Genomic DNA, 21,791 nt, shown 5'->3' with positions numbered 1-21,791 from the left:
AATTATTTCCCCGGCGTCCACCCACGAGTGTTTGTGCGTCTGTGCGCATGCGCGAGCGTTCATCTGCGCTTGTGTACGCACGCGTATGCACTGCTAAGTGCAAGCATAGATGAGCTTACGTAATTTTGCATGTATAGATAGGCCTAATTGTGCATGTATAGATAGGCCTAATTGTGCATGCATAGATAGGCCTAATTGTGCAAGCACAGATACGCCTAGGAGTCTATTTATGCTCTTCCTGTTTCGCTCATGTAATTTTGCAAGCATAGATAGGCCTAAGTGTCCGTGATTGGAAAATTTTAAATCGTCAAAAAGTAAAAATCTTGAAAGGAAATTAAAGAGGAAAATTAGAACCTTGGGAATTGAAAACGTCTGAGAATTTTAGGTCTGACAGAGAGAGAAAACTACCAACCAAATTTCAAACCCTAAGGCGAAGTATACACAACACAATTATTTAAGTATTTTATAAACAATTAAACAGAACATCGCAATCGTTGAGCGTTTCGTCTGAATGTAGCGAGCAAAATCGTTTTTGTAATATGTTAATATTAAGTAGGAAAAATTGTACATTTCGCTAAATAGAATTGTGACCAAACCACACCTTTACAATACTCTTACTAATACTTACTGTAACTTTCTAAACTATTCCCTACCATGGTTAGCTAGCTAACTGGCCTCATTCTCCTTTCACCCATCTTATCTATCAGCTAAAATAAAAAAAAAATTAACGTGGTATCTTTACCTTTTGGGCAAGAATGGGAGTATTAACACGAAGTGGAAGACACAAAAATTCAACCAAGCCGTTACTCTAGTGGATAAATTACGAAACAGAGCATGAGATTATAAAACCCATTAAGAATATTATGGCCAGGAAATTGCAAGAACAACGAAAAAATATTAAGTTTAGCTGTCACGCACAATCACAATAAAGAACAGAAAATAGTTATTTTCTTAACAAAGAAAATATAAGTAAGAAAAAATACAATAGAGTTATACTAAAGGGTACTTTTACATTGCGTGATGACTTGGTATTTACGTTGGGCGTCAAGGACAGGTGAGAAAGCACAGGTATATAGACTCATTATTGTTCTGCCACTGCAGAAGCCATTGTCTCAAACTCTCAACCTTTCCTTGAGTCATTAGTGGATCCAGAAAAATTTCATGAGGGGGCGGGGGCGCACCAATTTTCATATTATACACACACACACACACACACACATATATATATATATATATATATATATATATATATATATATATATATATATATATATATATATTATTTCTTTAATCGATTTTTTTATTTTTCCCATTTTTATATTTATGTTATTATCTAATTCTTCAATATTATTATTTTATCATTATTTTTCATGGGGTGGGCACGTGCCCAGGTGTTCCCCCACCCTCCCCCCCTAGTGCCTTGAGTGCTGTTTAGACAACTATCATAATAATAAGACCGAGGTGAATTACCATTATAGCTATACCTGTTTGTGCCTCTGTGACTGACAAAAAACGTCAAAATCAAACTGCTTTAAATCGAGAGTTTCTGAGAATAATTTAAAAAAAAAATTAGGCCCGAAGCCTAACAATACTACAGATCTATATAATTAAATAACACCAATTAACACAATAAAAAATTATGATTTGAAAATTGAAAAAAAAGTAAAACAAGTAAAGAATGCGCCGAAGTTTCTTCGGCGCAATCGAGTTTTCTGTACAGCGTATGATGCTTTATGAAACTCTCAGCCACGGCCCATTAAACTCTCAGCCGATGCCCAAGAAACTTTCACCCACGGCCCCGGTGGTGGCCTGTGTTGTTAGCACCTATAGCGCTGCCAGACGCACGACCATGGCTAACTTTAACCTTAAATAAAATAAAAACTACTGTGGCTAGAGGGCTGCAATTTGGTATGTTTGATGATTGGAGGGTGGATGATCAACATACCAATTTGCAGCCCTCTAGCCTCAGCAGTTTTCAAGATCTGGGGGCGGACAGAAAAAGTGCGGACGGACAGACTATAAAAAGCCATCTCCATAATAGTTTTCTTTTATAGAAAACTAATAAAAAAGAGGTGAATTCCGATGACAGCGATTACTGTTTGTTTGTTCCTTTGTGTTTGGGGAAATTTTTTACAAAAAGCAAAAAAGAAAGAAAAAAGCAAAAAAAAAAAAAAATTGTGGTTATTTTTTCCTTGTGAAGTAAGTGATTTATCAAATTTATTATATTCTCTAGAGAACTAAAGCTGATATAGATTTTAATTTTATTTTATAACATGATTCGTGAAAGTATTGCTTGAATTAAGGTATATTTTCTTTATACAGCAAAGGTAAAATATTAAAACTGTAATGTATTCTCTCTCTCTCTCAATATCTGTCTCTCTTTCTCCTTCTTTCTCTCCATCAGTCTCTCTCTCTCTCTCTCCCTCAATCTCTCTCTCTCTTTCTCTCTCCCTCAATGTCTCTCTCTCTCTCTTTCTCTCCCTCAATCTCTCTCTCTCTCTCTCTCTTTCTCTCCTCAATCTCTCTCTCTCTCTCTCTCTCTCTCTCTCTCTCTCTCTCTCTCTCTCTCTCTTCCTCTTTCTCTCCCTCAATCTCTCTCTCGCTCTCTCAATTTAGTTATCAACAGACACGTGAATTCCAATTCCTAATACAGCGAGTACATTTCCGTCCTTTCTTTTGGTAAAAAATATTAAAGCTTACCTATTTTTAACTTCCATTCCCATTAGCGACATTCCAGCAATTTCTGCACCGATCAAAAAATTCCTAATTTTAACTTCCATTCCCATTAGCGATATTCCAGCAATTCCTAATTCCATAATTCCTAATTAGTGAAAAGATCATTCCCAATTACTTATCATTTTATAAAATCAATCAGCCAGGAATGGATTGGAATGGAATATAGAATTTAGGCCGAAGGCCAAGCGCTGGGCCCTATGAGGTCATTCAGCGCTGAAACGGTAATTGAGAGTAAGAGGTCTGACAGGTGTAACAGGAGGAAAACCTTTTGCAGTTGCATTATGGGACAATTGTTAGGAGAGGTGGATAGAAAGATGGAAGAAAGAGAATATGAAAGGAGGTACAGTAAAAGGAATGAAAAGGGATGCAGCTAAGGGCCTAAGGAAGGGACGCTGCAATGAACCTTGGGTAATGTCTACAGTGCACCGCATGAGGTGCACTGACGGCATTACTGCCGCCGCCCGCCATATGGAGCATAAATCAGCCAGGTATTTCAATATAATATTTACCCTAAAAAAAAAAGTTGAATTTCGTTTACTTAGCAAATGAGGTATTTCGTCATGATAAATATGTTTTTTTCAATAAACATATTTTTGTTGGTAGCAAATATTTATAACATAAAAAAAAAACATTTCCGCAGTAATATTTATAACATTATATAAAAAAAAAATTTCCTCAGCTATCGCCAAGGCAAAAGTTTTTCGTTGTCAAAGTTAGCTTAATCTTTTTAATCTTTATTTTCGTAAATAAAATTAATATACTTTTTAAAAAACAACAACAATAACAATAATAATAAGTAGAAGAAGTAAAATACAACGTTACAAATGACAGTAAAATATATATACATATATATATATATATATATATATATATATATATATATATATATATATATATATATATATATATATATATATATAATTATATATACATATATATATATATATATATATATATATATATATATATATATATAGAGAGAGAGAGAGAGAGAGAGAGAGAGAGAGTTGCCAACGCCGCCAAATCCCACGAACATGCAAACGCTTTCATGCTCTAATTGTCGGCACGTTTTTTCTTTCCACGTGGAGGTTAATGGCAACGATGAAGTAATTAGCTTCTACTTAACGATTACAGCGTGTCCCAACGCACCTGCCGCCCAGGTACAGAGTGGTGATTAAGAGTGCAATACACCCAACGTCTTGGGGGTCCAATTTTTTCCTTTTTTTTTTCTTCAGGTATTTATTAGTAATTGAAAAGAACTGAGGGGTAAATGTACGCGCGCGCGCACGCACGCAAACACACATATATGTGTGTGTGTATGTTTGTGAGTGAATGTATATACACAAATACGGTGCAAGCACAAACACTCCCATATATATATATATATATATATATATATATATATATATATATATATATATATATATATATATATATAAAAAATATTCAGCAGGGGCTGAAATTCGAAAGACAGATTGTAATATGTAATCAATTCTTTTGTTTTTTTTTTTTTTGAAAATTACATTACAGCCGGCGAGACGCGCCAAGAAAAACGGAGATAATCCTATCAATTATTATCATAATAATAATTATTTTCATTTCCGTTCCACAAATAATTACGGGGTTTAGTCTTGCAAGAAACACGGGACACATCAAGGTTATTATTATTATTATTATTATTATTATTATTATTATTATTATTATTATATATACAATCTCCTCTTGAAAATGAACGGCTAAACAGCTAATGTGATACAAATATCAAATACAGCCTCCCTACTGAGGTTGTCGTGCAATTGAAACATCAGAAGTTCATGCGAAGATGCAATGCATTACTGACCTAATATTATCTTCCTTGCATTTTAATATATTTTTATCTGTTTATCTATTTATTAATTCTTTCTTCTTTTTTTTTAATAAGTGGGATCTCTTCTTTCTGTATTTCCCTTTACTTCCTCTTACTTCTTCCTAATGAGCAACTTAATATTCTTTGGAAGCTTAAAGAATTTCAAGTCAGTGGCCCCTTTGGTGGGCTTGTTCCATATGGATAGGGTTCTTCATCTTCTGAATAATAATAATAATAATAATAATAATAATAATAATAATAATAATAATAATAATAATAATAATAATAATAACGTTACTGTTAATACCCTTAATTCTTTAAATAATAATAATAATAATAATAATAATAATAATAATTAGGTTACCGTTAATACTCGTAATTCTTTAAATAATAATAATAATAATAATAACAATAATAATAATAATAATAATAATAATAATAATAATAATGATAATAATTAAGTTACCGTTAATACTCTTCATTCTTCAATGTAATGATAATGTTAACAAGAAACGAAACTTAAATACTACTACAACTACTACTACTACTACTACTACTACTACTACTAATAATAATAATAATAATAATAAATATACAAACACCCGCTACCTTAAGCGTCTTCCGAAGATTCGACGAGCACGGAAGAAAAAACGAAATTCAGGATTCGAGCAAAGGCGCAAGTACATCTCTCGCCAAATCGGCTGATCCAGTCTCACCCACGCACAGCAGTGTTGCCCCCAGCAGCTCATAATTTATGCACCGAGGTGGAACCCACTTCTTCCCGCTGTTGACTGTGTGAATAATCATAAAAAGAATTTGCTCTCTGTCGTAACCCGAGCAGAATTTGAACAAATATTGATTTCGCGTTGAAAACCAGACTGAGTGATGCTCGTTTCTTCATCCATATTTGATGGCAAAAACGAGGTCGTTTGATTGACCTATAAATTCTCTGGGATTACGTCTGTGGCGGTGTTCAGTTGTCTCGTACGTAATTTGCGAATGCGTTTGATGTTTCATATTCACTGCATAAATTGGGTGGGTATGTCCTTTCAATTTGTCAGCTTTCTTGCCACATACATAAACTAATCAGAATTATGGATTATCGTATGTATATTATGTGTGTGTATTTTGTGTCTGTATATATGTGCGTGTGTGTGTGCGTTGCTTACCAAGCACTTTCGCGTCATTATCGTACATACACACATCCGCAATACAGTCAAAACGTGGAAGCACGTGGCAAGCATTAATGCATTTGACCTTTATTTTAGTATTGGGAGTATATACATATACATATAAATATATATATGTATATATATACACATATATGTGTGTGTGCGTGCATATGTGTATATATGTTTATTTATATTTGCGTCTGAAAACAAACTGAAGTATGTATGCTTTGGAATTTATTACCAAGTCAAAAAACATAAAAATGTTAAAACTGTATCACCAAGTGAACAAACCTTAAAGTTGGCAATACTGTACATGTAGATTATCATATCTGTAAAACAATGAACTGAAATGATTGATGTAACATTCACCAGAAAAATAACTTGTCCCGCAAAAAATGATTTAGTCCCCATTCCCTCGTAGTTATTTAACCTAGTTGTTAAAGCTGGCGACCCACTTAATCGACTGTGCAGTACAGAGGAATTCCTGAGACATTACCCGCAATGACTGGTGCCTGAATTATTGTTATAATTATGTTCATGTTGTTCTCGCTGTTATTATTTTGAACAGAGAGGAGGTTCATTTAAGAGGATCAAGAGGGGCAAGTCCGGACCCTTTAGGGACGTTACGTACCGCCTGTGGTGCTCTAATACAAGTACATATATTGTTAGATGATGACGAATATACAAGTGGAATTTATTGACCATATACACACTGGGAAAATATATGGTTCCACTTGGCGTTTCAGTACATAGAGTTCAAGCGAAGAAGCAATGCATTGCTACCCTAATATTATTCTCCTTACATTTTAATGTATTTTTATCTATTTATTTATTTATTAATATGTTTTTCTTTTTTAATAAGCGAGATCTCTTTTTTTCTCTATTTCCCTTTACTTCCTCTTACTTCTTCCTAATGAATGCCTTATTATTATTTGGAAGCTTCAATTTCAAGTCAGTGGACCCCTTTGGTGGGCTTGTTCCATATGAATAGGTTTCATGTTCTGATTATTATTATTATTATTATATTATTATTATTATTATTATTATTATTACAAATGACCACAAGCAACAGTTGCAGCTTTGCTAGTCGTGACCCCCTCAAGAAAATAACAAATGAAAAAAATAACTATAAAAAAATTAAAGAAAAAAAAAATAAAAAAAATAACAAACTAACAAAAATGTCAGGAATTCCATTTGAATCGAGGTCACAGTGACGGCGCACGCTTGCATTCCTTCTTGGGAATTCCAGTTCTTGGAATGACGTGCACCTACGCTCCCCTCTTAGGGAATTAACCATTCCCGGAACGGCGCGCTCCTGGGTTCAACCTGGGAATGAGGTATTCCTGCGTTAATTCCTAGAGCATTCGAATTCGGCGAAAAATGCATTCCTGTGTTCATTGTACTGAAGGCAAATACTAGGAATGAGGTCACTATTGTATTCCTTCTCAGGCTGGGAATATGACATTCCTGGATTCTTTACCGGGAGATTCCTGCATTCCTTTTTTTGTGCGTTCAGATTCCGGGAATGCAACATTTGTTAGTTATTCCTGGGAATTCGAATTCTGGGAATGAGATATTATTCCATATCTTTTCAGGCATTTCAAATTCTGCATTCCCCGGTAGGGGGATAGTGCCATCATTACACCTCATGCGGTGCACTGTAGGCATTACTTAAGGTTCTTTGAAGCGTCCCTTCGACCCCTAGCTGCTGCAACCCCTTTCATTCCTTTTACTGTACCTCCGTTCATATTCTCTTTCTTCCATCTTACTTTCCACCCTCGCTAACAATTGATTCATAGTGCAACTGCGAGGCTTTCCTCCTATTACACCTTTCAAACCTCTTTACTGTCAGTTTCAGCGCTGAATGACCTCATAGGTTCCAGCGCCTGGCCTTTGGCCTAAATTCTAAATTCTGTTCTGTTCAAATTCTGGGAATGAAACATTCTTACATTCCGCTTACGTTTAATAACGTTCTAAGATTCCCAGAACTCTCCAACACTGAATTTCCTCTTCGAGACAGCTATAATATAAATTCTGAGAAGTCTCACGGTCCCAGGGAATTATTATAAAATTCTACGAACTTCGGAACAATATGGCGTTTGTTTTTGAACTTTCCAGAAGTTTATCTGTTACAAATGCACATATATGTGTGATAGACAAGTTTGAAAATCTTTTAGCCTACGCCCACTCCTTGTCGAAACACTACAGTGTATCTGATATATTATTAATTTATATTTTTCTTTTTAATAAGTGAGATCTATTTTTCCTGAATTTTCATTTACCTTTTCTTACTTCTTCCTAATGAACACCTTAATATTTTTTGAATAGGTTTCATCTTGTGAATAATAATAATAATAATAATAATAATAATAATAATAATAATAATAATAATAATAATAATAATAATAATATTCTTTGGAAGCTTGAATTTCAAGTCAGTGGCCCCTTTGGTGGGCTTGTTCCATATGAATAGGGTTATTCATCTTCTGAATAATAATAATAATAATAATAATAATAATAATAATAATAATAATAATAGTAATAATAATAATAATAATGTATATATACATATATACAGTATATATATATACATATGTATATAAATATATATGTATATATTATATATATATATATATATATATATATATATATATATATATATATATATATATATATATATATCTATATATATATATAAATATATATATATATATATATATATATATATATATATATATATATATATATATATACATAAACGCAAATACACAATACACAAAGAAACACACCACAGACAAGTGTACACTTACACGTCATCAAGAAAGGGTTAGGAAACGAACTAATTAGGGGTTATCCAAACACTGGGCAGATATAGGTCAGCAGAGGTCATCTATTCTCTGTGGCATACGCTTATATATATATATATATATATATATATATATATATATATATATATATATATATAAATATATATATATATATATATATATATATATATATATATATATATATATATATATATATATATATATATATATATAGCATATAGATAGATAGTTAGACATATGAACGCATATATACGTGTATATAAAATGTGCTTTAAATGTGTGTGAAGCATGTTATATATATATATACACATATATATACAAATCTACCTAAGCTAAGGAGAATCTGCTTGGGTTGTACGTACGTACACAACCTGTACATACACATGAAAAATATAAACAAAAACTACTCAAGACAAACTCAACGCATCTCGCAACTCAAAAGCATTATTATTATTATTATTATTATTATTATTATTATTATTATTATTATTATTATTATTATTATTATTATTATTCACAAGATGAAGAACCCTATTCATATGGAACAAGCCCACCAAAGAGGCCGCTGACTTGAAATTCTTTCAGCTTCCAAAGAACATCCAATTGACTTCCGAGCAACAACTGTGTGGATTCCGTTAACAGTCAATGAAGAATTCTCTTCTCGTCTCCCTTTGAGAAATGTCAACAAGAACTTCGGCGAACGTCCGTTGAGGAATTCCGCTGCTGGATTTTTTCTTTTCGGGGATTCCAGGAATCCCTGGAAAGCCGCAGATCAATCTCTCTCTCTCTCTCTCTCTCTCTCTCTCTCTCTCTCTCTCTCTCAAAAGCAAGCTTGAAAAAATTCCTCTCATATAAAAACCACTCTTTACATCAGTTGAATTAAATACCCAAAGGCGATTTCTCTCTCTCTCTCTCTCTCTCTCTCTCTCTCTCTCTCTCTCTTGAAAAAATTTCTCACATAAAAACCATTCTTTACATCAGTTGAATTAAATACCCAAAGGCGATCTCTCTCTCTCTCTCTCTCTCTCTCTCTCTCTCTCTCTCTCTCTCTCTCTCTCTCTCTCTCTCTCACACACGCACTCGCAAAATCAAAACAAGCAAATTTCATCTTAGACATTCCTATACAGATGTCCTCACACGCCCTCTCTCTCTCTCTCTCTCTCTCTCTCTCTCTCTCTCTCTCTCTCTCTCTCTCTCTCTCTCTCTCGCATATAAACGACCATAATCTTTTTAGTAAGGATTCCAAAGACGTTTACAATAACAAACGAAGCCCGTTAGTTCGAAAAATAAAATCTGCCAGTATCACTATTATTATTATTCGGAAGACGAAACCTATTCATACGGAACAAGCCCACCAAAGGGGCCACTGACTTGAAATTGAAGCTTGCAAAGAATATTAAGGTGTTCATGAGGAAGAATTGAGAGGAAGTAAAGGGAAATACAGAAAGAAGAGATCCCACTTACTAAAAAAAAATAAAAAATAAATTAATAAATAGGTAAACAGATAAAAAAAAATTAACCACTCCATTACCAGAAGGAGAACATGAGTCTTGCCTAAACGAGATTAAGCGGACGCTCTCGGAGTCTGAAATTATACGTTTAAGAAAGTAAAAAAAAAAATAAATAAATAAATAAAAATAATAAATAAAAATAACAAACTGGACTTGAACCGCCTCTCATATTGCTTGATGTGTATCGAAAGATTTAGAGTCAAATACTTACGGATTTAAGAAACGGTGTTGTTGGCACCTACAGCGCTGCCAGACGCACGGTCGTGGCTAGCTTTAACCTTAAATCAAATGAAAACTGCTGAGGCTAGAGGGCTGCAATTTGGTGTGTTCGATGATTGGAGGGTGGATGATCAACATACCAATTTGCAGCCCTCTAGCCTCAGGAGTTTTTAAGATCAGAGGGCGGACAGGAAAATTGCGGACAGATAAAGTGCGGACGGACAGACAAATCGCCATCTCCATAATAGTTTTCTTTTATGGAAAACTCAAAATGAAGATATTACGAATAAAATATTAACTTCAATTTATCGCTTATGTTACCTGATGTGTGTCTGAATATTTAAAGTAAAATATCCACGAATTTAAGAAGAGTAATGTATCCTTATGCTATATTTCAAGGGAGAATATTAAAATTCATATGAAAGCAAAAAAAAAAGAATAAATAAATAAAAAAAAAAACAGCACCTATAATCGCCTCTCACCTTACCTCTTGATGTTTATGAAGAGGTTTCAAGTACAACATTAACTAATCTAAACCACGAAGTGACGATGTTCTTAGAACAGAATATAAAATACAATAAAGAATTTAGGCCAAAGGCTAAACGCTAGGACCTAAGAAGTCATTCAGTAAAAAGGTTTAAAAGGTGTAACAGGAGGAAGACCTCGCAGCTGCACTATGAATCAATTGTTAAGAGTTGGTGGAAAGTAAGATGGAAGAAAGAGAATATGAACGGAGGTACAGTAAAAAGAATGAAAGGGGTTACAAGCTAGGGGCCGAGAGGACGCTGCAAAAGAGCCTTAAGTAATGCCTACAGTGCGCCGCATGAGGTGACGTTCTTAGGTTTTGTTTCAACGCAGATGACTAAAATGAGTGATTTTTTGAGTTATCTTTTAATGCGAATTGTAAAAAAAAATATCCTAAAAAATAGAATTGCTTAAATTAAGTTTTAGTAAAAAAAATTAACTCAAACTTCTCGTTAAGAGTTTGTGCAATATAAACTAATACTCTTCTTCATATACAATACTGAACATATAATTCTAAGAAGAAAAGATTTGAACGTTTTGAAAGGAAAGAGCCCGTGCAATATTAATTAATACTCTACTTCATATATCATACTGAACATATAATTCTACGAACAAAAATTAAATAATAACTTTTTTAAAAAGATAATCACTTTTAATTAACAGCTTCATGGTCAAGTGAGGTTGCAATCTGTTCTTCCAAATTCCTAAATAATAATGATCATTTTGGAATCATAATGATTAATTAAGAGCATTATCAAAACTAATTAGTCTTTGGCCAAGAAATGAAGCAATCTTTAATTCACAGTAATCATATGATAAGAATTATTACTAATTACTCAAGTGTAAAAATAATTTTAGTTGCCTAAATATTCTGCGAGATCAGCTTCAGATTGAAAATGATCAAAATGAATAGCTTCGTTGTCAGGTGTCGCTGAAACCCTCAATTTGGAGTAATTGAGGAACACTAATTACCATGCTGATAAAAAAATTACAAAATGTCCAAATGAAAGTGCTTAAAGTCAAGAGTTTCCGAGTTAAAATTAATATAAAAAAGGTATTAGGCTCGAAGCCCGGCAATTCTGGAGATTTACATAATTAAATAACACCAATTAACAGGATAGAAAAAACATTTCAAAATTTAAAAAAATATTAAAAAGTACAAGATGTATCGAAGTTTCTTCGGCGCAATCGAGTTTTATGTACAGTGTATAATGCTGTATGACACTTTCAGCTACAGCACATGAAACTCCAGCCAAACCCATGAAACTCTCACCCACGGCCCGGTGGTGGCCTGTGTTGTTGGCAGCTATAGCGGTGCCAGACGCACGATCATGGCTAAATTTAACCTTAAATAAAATAAAGACTATTGAAGCTAGAGGGCTGCAATTTGGTATGTTTGATGACTGAAGGGTGGATGATCAACATACCAATTTGCAGCCCTCTAATTTCAGAAATAAAAAATAACAACAATTAACACGACAGAAAAAAATTATTATTTCTGAATAACAACAATTAACATGATAGAAAAAAATTATAATTTCAGAAATAAAAAAATAACAATTAACATGATAGAAAAAAATTATAATCTCAGAAATAAAAAAAATAACAATTAACCCGACAGAAAAAAAAGTATAACTTCAGAGAAAATATAACAATTAATTCCAAACAAAAAATAACAACAATTAACACGACAGAAAATAATTATAATATCAGAAATATAAAAAAAAGTAACAACACGACAAAAAATATAATTTCAGAAATTTAAAAAAATAACAATTAACACGACAGAAAAATATAACTTCAGAAGTTAAAAAAATAACAACAATTTACACGATAGAAAAAAATTATAATTTCAGAAATAAAAAAAAACAACAAATTAACACGAAAGAAAAGAAATAAATAACAACAATTAACACGACAGAAAAAAATTATAATTCCAGAAAAAAAAAAAAACCGAACACCCCCGGAATGGAAACGAGCAGAACGAACAGCCCCAGCAAGATCTGCTCCTGAGTCAGGCGATTCGGCAATCTCCACAGCTAAATCATTTAATAATTTCCAGCCGAGTGATGCCCCTCTATCTCCCTTGTCTATCTGAATACCCGGCATTCATGTTCCTCAAAGTCAATTATACGTGAAAATGATTGATTTAATGGCCGACTCGGGTGCACGGCCCGGCCGCGGTCAGTCCATGCGGGAAACCAATGCTAAATAGAGAGAGAGAAATTTTAAATATCATCATTTTGGATGGGATTTTAATGCAATAAAAAATGGAGGAATGTTAAATATGATTGTTTTGGATGGGATATTATTCCAAAAATAAGCATTTGAAATATTATTATTTTGGATGGAATATTAATGCAAAATAATAAATAAACAAATTTAAAAAATGCGACGAAGTTTCTTCGGCGCAATCGAGTCTTCCGTACAGCCGCTACGGCGTATAATCAAAGCCACCGAAAATATTTCGATCTTTCGGTGGTCTCGGTATAATGCTGTATGAGCCGCGGCCCATGAAACTTTGTCCACGGTACCACGGCCTGGTGGTGGCCTATCCTGTATCAATGCCAGAAGCACGATTATGGCTAACTTTAACCTTAAATAAAATCAAAACTAGTGAGGCTAGAGGGCTGCAATTTGGTTTGATTGATGATTGGAGCGTAGATGATCAACACGCCAATTTGCAGCCCTCTAGCCGTAGTTTTTAAGATCTGAGGGCGGACAGAAAAGTGCGGACAGAATAAAGTGCGAACAGAAAAAAAGTGCGGACAGAAAAAGTGCAGACAGAAAAAAATGCGGACAGAAAAATTGCGGACAGAAAAAGTTGCGGACAGAAAAAGTGCGAACGGTCAGACAAAGCCGGCACAATAGTTTTCTTTCACAAAATAAAAAAAAGAAAAAAGAAAAAAAAAAAAAAGGAATTTCAAACAATATTATTGTGGAGGGAGTGTTCGTGATTCCCGGCCTACGATCTGTGTGATACAAAATGTTAAAAATAAGGAATAAAAGGTTAACGAAGATAGTCAAAGAAGGTGTTTACATAAACAACAGATTATATAAGAAAATTCAAAATATATAAAAAAAAATTTCTCAAGGAGATGTGTCGATAATTTCAGTGAATTGATGTGCCTATATACGGACACTTGAAATAATTGTTGGTGTGTTTAGAGAGAGAGAGAGAGAGAGAGAGAGAGAGAGAGAGAGAGAGAGAGAGAGAGAGAGAGAGAGAGAGAGACTTGATTCAAAATGCCATTAACTGAACAACCTCAGTACGGTACTAAGTTCAAAATTTGTTCGTGCCACGATCAATATTTAGAAGACATTAATTTTAGATTATTCATTAAAATTGTGCCTTTAATAATAATAATAATAATAATAATAATACTACTACTACTGATAATAATAATAATAATAATAATATTTTTTATTATTACTATTATTATTATTGACATTATTTTCTGGGCACTTTGGATTATTCAGTTAATTTACTTTTCATAATAATAATAATAATAATAATAATAATAATAATAATAATAATAATAATAATAATATTATTATTATTATTATTATTATTATTATTATTAGGGTACTTTGGATTATTCAGTTAATTTACTTTTCATAATAATAATAATAATAATAATAATAATAATAATAATCATAATAAAAATCATAATAAAAATCATAATAAAAATCATAATAATAATAATAATTATTATATTATTATTATTATTATTATTATTATTATTATTATTATTATTATTATTATTATTATTATTATTATTATCATTCAACCTGGCTCGCGAGTTCTTTCGACGCAGCACTAGCAACAGTAGAAGAATCTAATCGGTTTCAAAAACGCCTATTTTACGAATAAATTATCATACACTGCCGCAATATTAATATGTTAAACGGCAAAAGAATTGCCCAGAAATAATTGCAAATTATGACGTCGGTAATGAGAGAGTCCAACTCCCTCTGGAGTATAAATATGCAAAAGGAACGTTTGCGTTCCGCCGCCGGGAGTATTTAGGTTACAGGACAATCGGCCCAACCCACTCCCGGGCCTAACCAGTGCCTTGAACACCCCACCCCGCCCGCTAACCGATACCCCCCCCCCCCAACACCCAGATCTGGAAATAGATTAATTATTGGCAAATCATGGGAATTTTCTCAAAAAAATTCACAGACTGGGTAACATTAGGAACGATACTTAGATGGTTTAGCAGTAGGAAATTGCGGATATTTTTCATCAATAACCGCGAATTTTTTTAAACCTAAAATTCAATAACAGTGAATCAACTAAACAGATTTTGAATGTCCGGACACCACGCCATGCTTAATTTCAAGTCTCTCTGTCTCTCTCCCGGGACGTATTATGATTTTCAACACGTCAAATTTAATATCTAAATATAAATGCTTATCATACGAATCAGACGAGAAATATGCAAATGACCGCTTTCTTGGCCTATATTAAGACGTTTCTTGGATGAAAATCAAGTTTCTTTTTGAATATCATGCCTTACATGTACGAAAGTATATATATATTTATAGGAAATAAGGGGTTTGCCATCAATTTGGATCTGTTATAGAATTTAAGCCTCAAATATCTATATTATTTCCTTGTCCTCGAACACAATCCGGAGTGAATCTCATGGATTAATGTAACCGTTCACTTCAAATTTGCTTGCATACCTCTAACTTGTCAGACTTACGGCGTCAAGAATTTGGACAGCAAAATGTTGTTATCGCTTGAACAATGCTAAAAAATGACAAATTTTTAAAATTAATTTGTATTTTTCGTAGTTAACAATCCTGCGGTCTCAACATTAGGATAGAATTTTCCAGCTGGTTAGAAGATTTTATCCTAATGTCAGGACCCAGTTTGTTCCGCTTATGAACAAATATGTTTTCCTGTTCAAGTTCTCGAATGGTGTACAGAACTATCACTAAATATTTCTGTACATTAACTCTCAAGAACGAGTGCAAAAAAAAAAAAAAAAAAAAAAAAAAAAAGAATATCTTAGTTTAACCAGACCACTGAGCTGATTAACAGCTCTCCTAGAGAGGGCTGGCCCGAAGGATTAGACTTATTTTACGTGGCTGAGAACCAGCTGGTTACCTAGCAAGGGGACCTACAGCTTAGTGTGGAATCCGAACCACATTATGACGAGAAATGAATTTCTATCACCATAAATAAATTCCTCTAATTCTTCACTGGCCGGTCGGAGAGTCGAACGCTGGGCCAACAGAGTGCTAGCCGAGAGCTCTACCCACTCCTCCAATGAAGAACTGTAAGAACGGGTGCATACCGGTATTTTAGAACAGAGTATAGAATTTCGGCCAGTGGTCCAAAGCTGGGACCTATGAGGTCATTCAACGCTGAAGGGAAAATTGAGAGTAGAAAGTTTGAAAGGTGTAACAAGAGGAAAAACGATTTAAGACGGTGGAAAGTAAGATGGAAGAAATAGAATATGAATGGAGGTAGAGTAAAAAGTAACGAAAGGGGTTGTAGCAGCTAGGGGGCTAAAGAAGGGATGCTGCAAGGAACCTTGAGTAATGCCTACAGTGCACCGCATGTATGCGAGAAGTTGTTTCAGCGCAGTAACTTGAGAAATAGCGAACTCTAGAATCTGAAGGCTTTGAAGATTGAAGCGTCAAAGTGAGGTCAGTTGAAAACGGATGTACCCTGGCGTGCTAGACATTAGTACCTCAAACAATATGACAAACTGGAGGTTAAACCAAATCCAGCCCTAAGGATTTTGAAAGTAATCCCACCTGTACTATTACAGAAAGTGGGGCAATCCACAGAGATATATATATATATATATATATATATATATATATATATATATATATATATATATATATATATATATATATAAATAAACTCAAAAGCTACCGAAGGTTTCAAGGACTGCTCACCTTACGGGATCAGGAAGAAGTGACCTTTCCAAGTATTTTTGCCCAATTATTCTCGGTTCTCTAGACCAGTTCGATATTCACTGTGACCTTTTCTAGGCTTCGAGAAAAACCTACTTCTGTAGCCGTCAGTAGGTAGCTATCATGCAACCCTAATGTGGATTATTATTTTTTTAATAATCTTGGTCGTGATGGTAAGTCCTGAAAGATTTTATATACATATATATATATATATATATATATATATATATATATATATATATATATATATATATATATATATATATATATATATATATATATACACATAAATATGTAAGGAAAAAATGCAAATCCATTTCATTTTAAATTCTCTCAGCAAAAAATAAATAAATAATGAGACAGTTTAAAGGACCTTTAAATTTTTACAGTTAGAGAAACTTCAAACAGTAAGCAGGGAATTCAAAACTGTTATTGTACTACTGCTCTCTCTCTCTCTCTCTCTCTGTCTCTCTCCCAAGCTTATCAATTTTAAATCTAGTTAACCTTTAAAATGGTATCCCGTAGCACGAACAGAAAGCTGTAACCTTTTAAATATTACATCTGATTTTTCTTATTGAAGTAACAGCGTTCCCAACTTCTCGATCATTTCCTGATAAAATACTCAAATATCGACTATTACAGGCTATCAACTGAACTATAGAATTTAGACCAAAGGCCAAGCACTGGGACCTATGAGGTCATTCAGCTCTGAAATGAAAATTGAGAGTAGAAGGTTTGAAAGGTGTAACAGGAGGAAAACCTCAAAGCAGTTGCACTATGAATCAATAGTTAGGAGAGGGTTGGGGAAAGTAAGGTGGAAGAAAGAGAATATGAAAGGAGGTACAGTAAAAGGAATGAAAGGGGTTGCAGGTAGGGGCCGAAGGCACGCCGCAAAGAACCTTAAGTAATGCCTACAGTGTACCGCATGAGGTTCACTGACGGCACTAACCACCTACGGTGATTACAGGCTATAAAGAAATAAGTCCTCGTTTCTTGATCATTTTCTGATGAAGTACTTAAATATCGACTATTACAGGCTGTAATTATACAATGGACCACTTCAAAAGGTTTTGTATAATTCATTATACTGAATAGTTTCTCAATTCTGTGATAAAATATTTATCCGTAACTCTCTCTACAAACTACTGCTCAATATCCTTAAGGCTTCAACACCAAAATTTAATTTCAAATTAATAAATATTTATCAGCATCTACAACCTCAAAATCTAAATTTTCAAACTCGCAGGTGATTCAATTCACTATCTTTCAGACTCTCCAAAGTTTGTACAAACTGCATTTACCAAAAGACGAAGGAAAATATGTAATGATCGCAATAGTAGCAGTTACGACTTGGACCATCGACGGATGGTCTCTTGTTTGTCACTTTTTGACAAGTCGTATTTCAACAGAGATCTTTCACATTCTCAATTGATCCCTGATCTTATTTACCTTCCAAGAGCAGCCAGTATGCTGTCAATCCTTTATTCCTCCTCACACCTCTGGACTGTGGAACAGCCTTCCTTCTGAGGATGTCGTGCGGTTGGAACTTCTTCTTCTTCAGAAGTTCAAGGGAAGATGCAATGCATTGCTACCCTAATACTGTTCTCCTTGCATTTTGATACATTTTTATCTATTTATCTATTTATTAATTTTTTTTTATTCTTTCTGTATTTCCCTTTACTTCCTCTTGCTTCCTCCTAATGAATACCATAATATTCTTTGGAAGCTTGAATTTCAAGTCAGTGGCCCCTTTCGTGGGCTTGTTCCATATGAATAGGTTTCATCTACTGAATAATAATAATAATAATAATAATAATAATAATAATAATAATAATAATAATAATAATAATAATAATAATAAATAATAATAATAATAATAATAATAACAATAATAATAATAATAATAATACACCAAATTCTTCTGAAGCTTGAATTTCAAGTCAGTGGCCCCTTTGGTGGGCTTATTCCACATGAGTAGGTTTCATCTACTGAATAATAATAATAATAATAATAATAATAATAATAATAATAATAATAATAATAATAACAATCCTTGGAAGCTTGAATTTCAAGTCAGTGGCCCCTTTGGTGGGCTTATTCCACATGAGTAGGTTTCACCTCCTGAATAATAATAATAATAATAATAATAATAATAATAATAATAATAATAATAATAATAATAATAATAATAATAATAATAACTTGCTTCACTTGACGGCATAACCGAACAGCCGGCTAACTAACTGACTGAATGCCTTCCACGATACACCTGTCGCAGGTATTGATTAACTTACCGACTGCTTCCTCTCCTTGTGCTGATGTGACCTACAACACGTAGGTATTTCAGCCGCCACACTGAATAATTTGTACCACGTTCAGTTACGTCAACCTGACGTGGTGTAGTGGTTAGTGTCGTGGAATGCCACTCAGATGTGGCGGAGGGTTCGCGTCTCCCCCAGGGCGGTGAAAAATCACTGGCTCTGTATCGTGATCAGTTACTGCTGCAGTAGTGTCAGGTCTGCTGCGGTGGGAGGTTGGAACTAACGTTCTTTGGAAGCTTAAAGAATAATAATAATAATAATAATAATAATAATAATAATAATAATAATAATAATAATAATAATAATATTCTTTGGAAGCTTGAATTTCAAGTCAGTGGCCCCTTTGGTGGGCATGTTTCATGTGAATAGGTTTCATCTACTGAAATAATAATAATAATAATAATAATAATAATAATAATAATAATAATAATAATAATAATAATAATAATAATAACATGCTTGAAATCACATCAAGAGGCTGGGATTCCAATCTGACATAAAAAAAACACTTTATATCAATTACGCCAACATAACAACGACTTCTGAGTAATCAATTACATTTAAAGGATTTTGATGCAGAATTCCATCATATATATAAATATAATAATTTTCAATGTGAACGAACATCCAAATTACATTAGCAGGAAAACAACAACATATTTCAGTCGGTTAAAAAAATCACAAGAGATGAAATTATTCTACTAATCTCCAGTTACATTATAATAAATCAACTAAAAAAACATTTAAATTGATCTGGTTTGTTTTATGTTAAGAAAAAAGATCTCAACAGCATTGTAATTCTGATTTACATTATTATTATTATTATTATTATTATTATTATTATTATTATTATTATTATTATTATTATTATTATTCAGATGAGCACTATTCATATGAACAAGCACACCAAAGGGGTCACTGGCTTGAAATTCAAGCTCCCAAGACAAAAATAAATTAATAAATAGATAAATACACAAAAATGTATTCAAATCCAAGAAGAGTAGTATTAGGGCACATTACACAAAAGAAGATTTATTATACAAACATACCTGAACTAAAAGCAAAGCTACCTGAAGCTTCAGGTAAACATATTTGAACTCAAGCAATCCACCACACTACCAAAGCCTTCTGTTACTCTTGCGTAAGCTACGTTAACCATATTGCACCCGGTGGTACCCAACCAGGGGGGGAATTCCCCCCCTAGGAGGAAATTTCAGAGCTGAGGGGGGATTGTGACCACAGATTGGCAGGCTCAAACTGGCTCCAGGATCACACAAAACGCAGTGTGCATCGGTCCGCACTACTGAGAGGTCACGCTGGGCTCTCTCTCCGCTGGGTTGTGTGTTTGTGTTGGTATTTTGTTGCATGTTCTTTGGAATGCAACTTTTGAGGCAGACAATTCTGGAAAAGGTGTGGGGGTGGGGGGGCGAACGACATTCTGACATATGGTGAAAGGGTGCATGGGCTAAAAAATGTATTAAACAATCAAAAAAGCTATTAAACAACCGAAAGGTATTAAACAATCAAAATGGTATTAAACAATCAAAAAGGTATTAAACAATCAAAAAGGCATAAAAAATCAAAAGGTATTAAACAACAAAAAGGTGTTAAACAACCAAAAGGTATTAAACAATCAAAAGGTATTAACCAATCAAAAAGATATTACACAATCAAAAAGGTATTAAACAATCAAAAGGTATTCAACAATCAAAAACTACTAAACAATAACAAAAACTATTAAACAATCAAAAGGTATGAAACAATAAAAAATATTAAACAATCAAAAAGGTATTATAAAATCAAAAGGTATTAAATTAAACAACCAAAAAGGTATGAAACAATCAAAAAGGTATTAAACAATAAAAAAAGTATGAAACAATCAAAAAGGTATTAAACCAACAATCAAAAAGTTAACTTCAAATCAGAGAACCCCAAAGCCATTTAACTGACAGGACCTTTTAACCACATCACGAAAACTTCTTCGTGACGACACGAAAATCATCCGACGCGCTTCTTAGGTAACGAATCACTTCGATTGACAGATGATTTGATGATTCCCGACGCCGGAAGTAAAGTTAGTTCACCTTGGAAGGCCAAGATGAATAATAATAATAATAATAATAATGATAATAATAATAATAATAATAATAATAATAATAATAATAATAATGGTGATGATGATGATTATGCCAATAGGAATTAAGTAAGCGTCACAGGTCCAGTCGATCTATTTAACAGGACCAATCAGATTCACATTACAGGGCCGATCAAGGCCGTCCAGTAGGACCTTAAGTTGAGGAAAAAGGACCAATCAAGGTCATAATATTAGAATTATGTTATAGGACTGGTTGATATGGCAAGGCACACAAATTCAAGTCGAATATCAGGATCAATCAAGGTCGTTAAAAAACAATCAAGACATATTTGGAAGATTATATTCAGCAAGAGAGCTGGATTAAGGTCAGATAACCAGACTAATCAAGGCCACCCAAAAGAACCAGTCAAGGCCACTATAAGGACTGACTGGTGTAGTATGAGGGATGAATTAAGACCTGATAGCTAGACTTTTCAAGGCCGTTCAAAGTAACCAGTCAAGGCCACTAGAATGACTGACTGGAGTAGCAAGAAGTCTGGACTGAGGCCAAACATCTACACCAATCAAGACCACTACAAGGACTGACTGGCGTAGCAAG

General features: G+C 33.5%; 1 protein-coding gene across 1 annotated transcript in view; it reads left to right on the top strand.

The window, feature by feature from the left end:
• The window catches only part of LOC136852838 (armadillo repeat-containing protein 2), a 135,097-nt gene that overhangs the window by 62,664 nt on the left and 50,642 nt on the right, over positions 1–21,791 (top strand). The window lies entirely within an intron of this gene.

Source organism: Macrobrachium rosenbergii, chromosome 26 (assembly GCF_040412425.1).
Source record: "Macrobrachium rosenbergii isolate ZJJX-2024 chromosome 26, ASM4041242v1, whole genome shotgun sequence".
In the NCBI taxonomy this organism is placed as follows: Eukaryota; Metazoa; Arthropoda; class Malacostraca; order Decapoda; family Palaemonidae; genus Macrobrachium; species Macrobrachium rosenbergii.
This window is presented reverse-complemented; position numbering and strand designations above follow the sequence as displayed.